Here is a 7,095-nt window from a genome sequence, read left to right as displayed (position 1 = left end):
TATATATTTAGATGCTGCTTAATATTTTTGTGTAAACTATGATTTTTTTTTTTTTCAAAAATTCTTATAGAAAATTTAAAACAACATTTGAATTAGAAATATTTTCTAACATTAGAAATGTCTTTACTGTCATATTTGATTTTAATGGTTTGATTTGACTTAAATGTGCCTTTCTCTCTATTTTTCACTCTTTTTCACTCCCAAATAAAAAGACTAATTTCAATTCAAATCAATATTTCACGTCTACTTAAATGATAATAAGTGCTATAATGTACAGTCAGACAGTCATTATCAAGAAATACTCCTTAATCTGAGACTTATTGTGTAATAATGACAGGTTGACTTTACACGATCCCTTACATATATTAGCCAATTCAGTTCAACTCTTCAAACAGAAATGATATTTTATAGGTCTCTTGCAGTGTTATACTGTCTTTCAATGTTGGAGGCCCGGTAAACCCTTGATGTGACTTGTTTGGTCGGCTCTTTCTTTCTCTCGGAACCAGCTGTTGGTAGCACTTCTGCCCGCTGTAGATAAGTGGGCGGCAGGGTGTGGGATGTTGATAGGGGGTCTTGGCAGGATTTAGTCAGCAGCGAGTCAGCACTTTTCCTGGGTGCAGTGCTGTGACCTTATTGGGAGTCAAATATACACTGCATCTATACAACATTAATAATAAATAAAATAAATAACTTGAAAAAAAATACAACAATTAAAAGGAATATGTTACATTTTACAATATATTGAAATAGAAAATAGCTATTTAAGTTATAATAATATATCAGAATTTTTACTGTGTTTTTAATCAAACAAATACAGGTTTGGTGAGCATATGAGACTTTCAAAAATGTGTCCTTTTAAAAACATTTAAAAAATCTGACCAACCTAAAATTTTTTAAATCTAGTGTAAGTTCATAAGTAGTTATCCAGTTAACCAACAGGCCAGTGCACACCCTACAGCACCCTTAAGAAGACACTTTCAGTGGTGTGTGTTGTAAAAGCTTCGTTTTTCCCTGTGTTCTGCAGCACAGTTCATCTCAAAACAGACCCCACACCTGTCCACCCCGAACGTGTGACTCAGCAGGGCTCACACACTCTTTACACATGTGGTTGTAACTCCACATGAAGAACACACACGCTGTTAAAGCAGAATATCACACTCCAGCACCTTACAGATATGGCCATTCCAGTACAGACAAACATTACCATAAGGATTTATATGTTAGCATCAATATATTTTTGACAAAAAATTCTATATACTAACAGTGTAAATGAATACCAAACAACATAAATGCTTTGAAATACCTTTTGTGTACTGTACAACATAAAACATAATGAATCAAGAGTGCAGCAGCCTCATTAACCTCACCACTTAAACCTCATCATTTGTGAATCATTTCTGTCCTAAGCTAGTTTTTGTACAAAGAGGAGCATTGTGGTCTCAGCCTGAGATGCCAAGCGAGGTCCGGCAATGCGGGCCCCATCTGTCGCCTCCACCAACCTGCACCAACTCAAGAGTGGCCCGAGGCCGACTCACAGGATTAATGCGCACATCCTGAACTGGGTTAGGGAGAGAGAACGTGGGCTCAGCCTGTGGGACCTGGCACAGCCAACGTGCCACATTCCCTCTCACAATGCTGCATTATCCACCACCGCACAGCAACCTTGGCAGGGAGCTGAAAAGAAATCCTGAAGGAGGACGGATGTGATACTGGTACTTTTAACATCGATGCGTCCTCCAAAAAGCCTCTTGATTATGTTTGTGTATTTAGCATGGATTTTTGCAGAAAATGCTTCTGTATTCGCAGGTTATTAGATGTTTGTGATGAGGGCCACGGGCTGCTGAATGGCTATTAGATCACATGTATGTAAACTTTGACAAACAAGACATATTTTGCAACCAAGTAGAGAGATATAAATATGAAAAAAATCAACTTAAACAACTTAAATGAAAATTAAAAATGTTGACTTGGCAAAAAACTGAAATCAAATCATTTAAGTTGAAGAACTAAAGTTACTAAAACCAAAACTGGAATAAAAATGAATTACATCTAAATAGAAATATTAAAAATAATGGGAATAATAAAAAAATGACAAAAGCACACACTGAAAACAAACATTTTCCTAAGAAATTGCTAGTAAATTTCACAAATAATTACAAAGAAATGGCAAGTAATAAATTGAATTGAACATAAAATAATCTTATAATAAATTTTTTTTTGCGTGACTAAATTAATAAAACTTAAAATAAAATTTTAATAAAAACTGCAAATATGAAATTGAAACCAATTCAAAATATTAATAAATAATAGTATATAAATAATGTAATATAAATAAAATAACACTGCTTCTAAATGATAACATGTAAATGTAAAAATTATTTTACAGCCGCAATCTGTCAAGGTTTGATACATGCAATACAAATTGTAGTTTGGCATCACTTGCACAATTAGCATCAATTACTGTATATAAAATATAAAACAAAAGCCATGTTTGCCAGAGGAGGTAACATCAATAAACCTATATATATATATATTTCTAGTTTTATATATATATATATATAAAATATGGCTTCTGTTTGTGTTACCTCCTCTGGCAAATATGGCTTCTGTTTGTTAGCATCTATTTGGTGAAATACATGCTTTGGACTAACCTACAATCTAACTTTTTTCATTACTGAAATGAGAATGACAAATGATAAATGACACTAAAGTACTGATGAATGATTTGTGGATGTTGCATGTGATTGGGTGATTTCCTGCCACTGTGTTTTAGACAAACACTTTTTAACCTACAATAATCATTCAACTTAATTATTACAAGTGACTAGCTTTGTTTCACCAACATAATTTTTGGAGTAAATTTGTAGACCAAATTTGACACATTCAAAAGTCATCCCACCAACAAAAACATCTGCCTCTTCTTGTTGCATGCATGTGGTGCAAGTCCCCGTCCCAGCCTGAGATCAAGCAGGCCGCAGAGAGTGAACGAGCGAAGAGTCACCCTCCTTGATGAACGTCTGCACCCAACACACATCTGCACACAGCATTATCATTACGATCACTGACAAAATGAACAATACCAACAATCACTCCCTTCAGCTGCAGCCATATGGGCGCCATACTTAGATTGCAGGGGAAGAGGAAAAAAGACAAGCAATTGTACTGGCATCTGTTTGGCAGTCCTTAGAAGCAGTTGCAAGATGAATCTGCTGTGCGAGGAAAGTTTTTCCCTCTGCCTCCCTCTCTCTTTGGACAAGCGAAAGTATTGCAGGTTGCGCTCCTGTCGGCCGGCTCTCGCAATTACTGTACCTGCTCTTTAATGTGGCATCCTAATGGGATGGGCGAGTACAGGCCCAGATGGTGAGACAAAGTGCTTTCTTCCAGGATTCTTCTGAGGCAGTGCATCTAGCTGGATACCCTTTCCCTTTCAGTGCAGCTTTGAAATTTCTCAGTTACAAGAGGTTTTATCAAAATAAAAACCCTTTCTTTTCAAGTAGCATTGAGAGTCTTTTCACATTCAGTGGCCACATAAAGTGTCTGGACCCTTAAAAATTTAGGCCTTTGCATTCTTAAATAACAAAAGCAAGCAAACTCGCATATTTCATGTAAAGAAAAAACAAAAACAAATAAATAAATACATTTCAATTTAAATCAACTAATAAAAAATTATATTTTGTATAATACAGTATATAAAAGATTATAAATATTAAACGAAATAAATATAAATGCAAATATTTGTTATACAAATATGTATAAATATAATAAATATTAGCAATTAATTAATACATATAAATCACTATATACATAAATAACTGAAAACATATTTTAAATATATAAATGTAGATATAGATATATAAATGTATAAATATGTGCTATAATCTATCTATCTATCTATCTATCTATCTATCTATCTATCTATGTAAAATTATATTAAGATTATATACAAGATTAAAAACAAGCAAATAATTTAAAAAAAATTATTTTACATTTAATTTTAAATATATATAACATAAACATAAAAATGCAATCTAAATAAAGGAAGAAAAAAGAAATAAAGAAAAAGAAAGAAATATCTCAAATATATAGATGTAGTACAGATCTATAGATGTAGTTATAAATCTATAGATACGTGCAAAATGAAGATGCAAAATATTTGGATATTTTTGGACTTTGTGGTTGTCAGATGTTAGTGAGACGTGTTCATAGTTACTGTGATGGTCTACACCTGGGGATACTCTGTTAGGACACCTGTGTGAACTCATTTTATACAACCACTAAAATCACCATGACTCCAGTTGGTTCAAATGAATTACAAAATGGCTCAAAAAAATGAAGTGAAACATTTGTTTTCAGATGCCACCTGGTGTAAAATTTTGTTTAAAAATGTAATAATATTCATCAGACATTTTTAAGTGTCACTTATGTATCCAGAAGTGTCTAGACACATTTTGGAGCTACTGTATAACAATTGCCGAACATCTGAATGTAATTTAAAGACTTCACACTCCTCCAGACTTCCAGTTCTGCTGGCAGGTTTATATGTTTGGACAGGCCGTGCCTCTTTGTCGGCCAGTCCGTGTTGTTCTCGTCCTATTACACCAAGCCGTGCAGCACTACAAGCCTTGCCCAAACAGGGCAATCCCTTCTGGGCAAATATTTAAAGTCAAAACAGCTCTGGCTCCATAAAGCTAGTCGGGTGGTGTGGCTACATCTGTCAGTTGGGGAGGTGTGTACGAGAGTGCGTGCGTGTGTGCGGATGAGCGCAGCAGCTGCTGAAACGAGTCTGGACGCTGCTGACGCCAACACCTGTCCGCTCTGGAGACATGGGGAAGCAAATGTCCAGGCAGAGCTGGCCACAGACTCCCACTGCTGTCCAACCACAGGGTGGACAATGAACTCAAAGAGGGCCACGCTTCAAAGTACTGCCTTTTCCAGCAACGATCACCACTGAGCATGTGTGCCTTGCCTGCCAACAAATATTGAGTTACAGTCATTTTGACTATCTATCTATCATCTATCTATCTGCCTATCTATCTACAGTTATTTAAAAAGGTTATAATTTTATAAAAACACTTACATTAATTCTTCTGTTAAAACTTGTGTATTTTTTAAGGTTTTTTTGTTTTTGTTTTAGGGTTTAATGCAGTAAATTGTCAAGAAAATGGATTTAAAATGTTTATAAAATGTGTATAGCCCTATAACTTTACTTATATAAGGTGAGCTTTTTACATCATGTGGCACTTCTTAATCTACCCCAAAAAGGAGTAACAAACTGAAATACATTTTTTGTAGTAATCACCATTACGCCACAAGTGCTGTCAATTAAACTTCACTTGAATTGAACTGCACTGCACTCATAATTTTAATAGAAAATTACTTCCTGGCTAAAACGATGTCGACGAACACTTTGGACACCCCTCTCGGCTAATGTTTTTCTGAGCCATGTGTTGCATCTATAACCTCCCTCCAAAACCCAACCCCCAGCCCTTATGCTCCACATACAAACACACACTCCACAAGTTTCCCCCCAAAAAGCAACAGCCAGTACTCTAAACTCATAAACACCCCCTGCACACACGGCCACCCCCCATCTGGCAGCCCCTGGCCCCGCCCCCGTTGGAGCTGGGGGCTGGGGTGGAGCTGAGGTCAGGGATCAGGCAGACGTTGGCCCTTTGCTCAACAGCTGCCCGTGTTCACAAGCCAGGAGGAGGAAGTGGCAGCCGCCACTGCAGCAGCAGCACATCTGCTCTAATGAGTGTGTCAAAGCCACTAATGCACAGACACACACAGACACACACACACTGATCAGGCCCTCCCCGACCTTCTCTTCACACACTCAGCACACCATCAGGCCAGAATGGAGCCCTTTGTGTGGCAGTGTGTTTGTGTGCGGTGTTTCGTGAAAGGTTCAGAGCTGTGTTGTGTAATGAGTCAGCTGTGACAAGAGGAAGGACTGCAAAGACACATAATCATCACACACACACACACACACACACACACACACACACACACACACACACTTTGAGGTGAAACGTGGAATGAAATAACCATTTAGAATATTTTTAACACACTGTGACCTTTCTTTTAAAAAATAAAAGATATTAATTTCTCTATTAACAAATGTGGCTTAATGTCTTAATGATTTCTCCCATATTTTGGGGACTTTTTGTACAGGTCCTTATCACAAAGTTATCAGGCCCTGGATTTTCTTGACATATATTCTGATTTTCGTTTAATTCAATATTTAAAAAATTATGTGTTCTCTGTTTTAGATAATTGATTTCTGCACTTAAATCCTGGTTATCAAACCTTAACACTATTTATTTATCAGTAAAATGTATATCTGAGTTAAAATCAATCCTTCTCAATAGCCTACCTGCCAAGGTTTTGACGCCCCTGCCATGTTGATCTTATTTTTTTTTCCATTCCTATCTTTAAATTTTTACCCATCCTTCCATATTTCAGCTCTCGCCATTAATCTCTCTAACTTTTTGTGAATCTCCAATCTGAAAAGCTATTTTCTTTTTATGCAGAAGATCTTTTCTTCTTTTTTTAAACCCAAGGCTTATCATTGGAGTGCTTTCTACAAGAAAATTTAACAATGCACATATTAACTTAATAGTGTAAGCTACTGTATTCGCAATAGGTTAGTGACAAATATTAACAATAACAATAAAAATGTGATCAAATTAAACGATAAAACACTAAATCTAAATAATGTCAATTATTAAATCAAAACTTAACACCAAAGATATTGTCAGCGTCAATAATAAGATCTAAATCATAATCAGGTTAAGCTGATATGGTTTATAGAAAGGAGTGCAGTGAATCTGTAATGAGAGTCTCCTACGAGAGATCTCTTCATTCTCACCTCCTACTACATCGCACATATGTATACATTTATATCCAAGCACCTTCACCTGCCAAACAAACACACACAGCCATACAAGAAACAGAATGTTATTATCATCTGAGATTAATTGTGTACTAATTGTCAAACGTAATTACGGAGCTCTTAAAAGCTGGAAATGTCACTGTTCAACGTCTATTTCAAAGTAAATGTCTCCCCCTGGTGGCGAGTTGTTGAACCTCATA

Source organism: Cyprinus carpio, chromosome A13 (assembly GCF_018340385.1).
Source record: "Cyprinus carpio isolate SPL01 chromosome A13, ASM1834038v1, whole genome shotgun sequence".
Classification (NCBI taxonomy): Eukaryota; Metazoa; Chordata; class Actinopteri; order Cypriniformes; family Cyprinidae; genus Cyprinus; species Cyprinus carpio.
The sequence above is the reverse complement of the archived record's forward strand: the minus strand, read 5'-3'. Positions refer to the sequence as shown.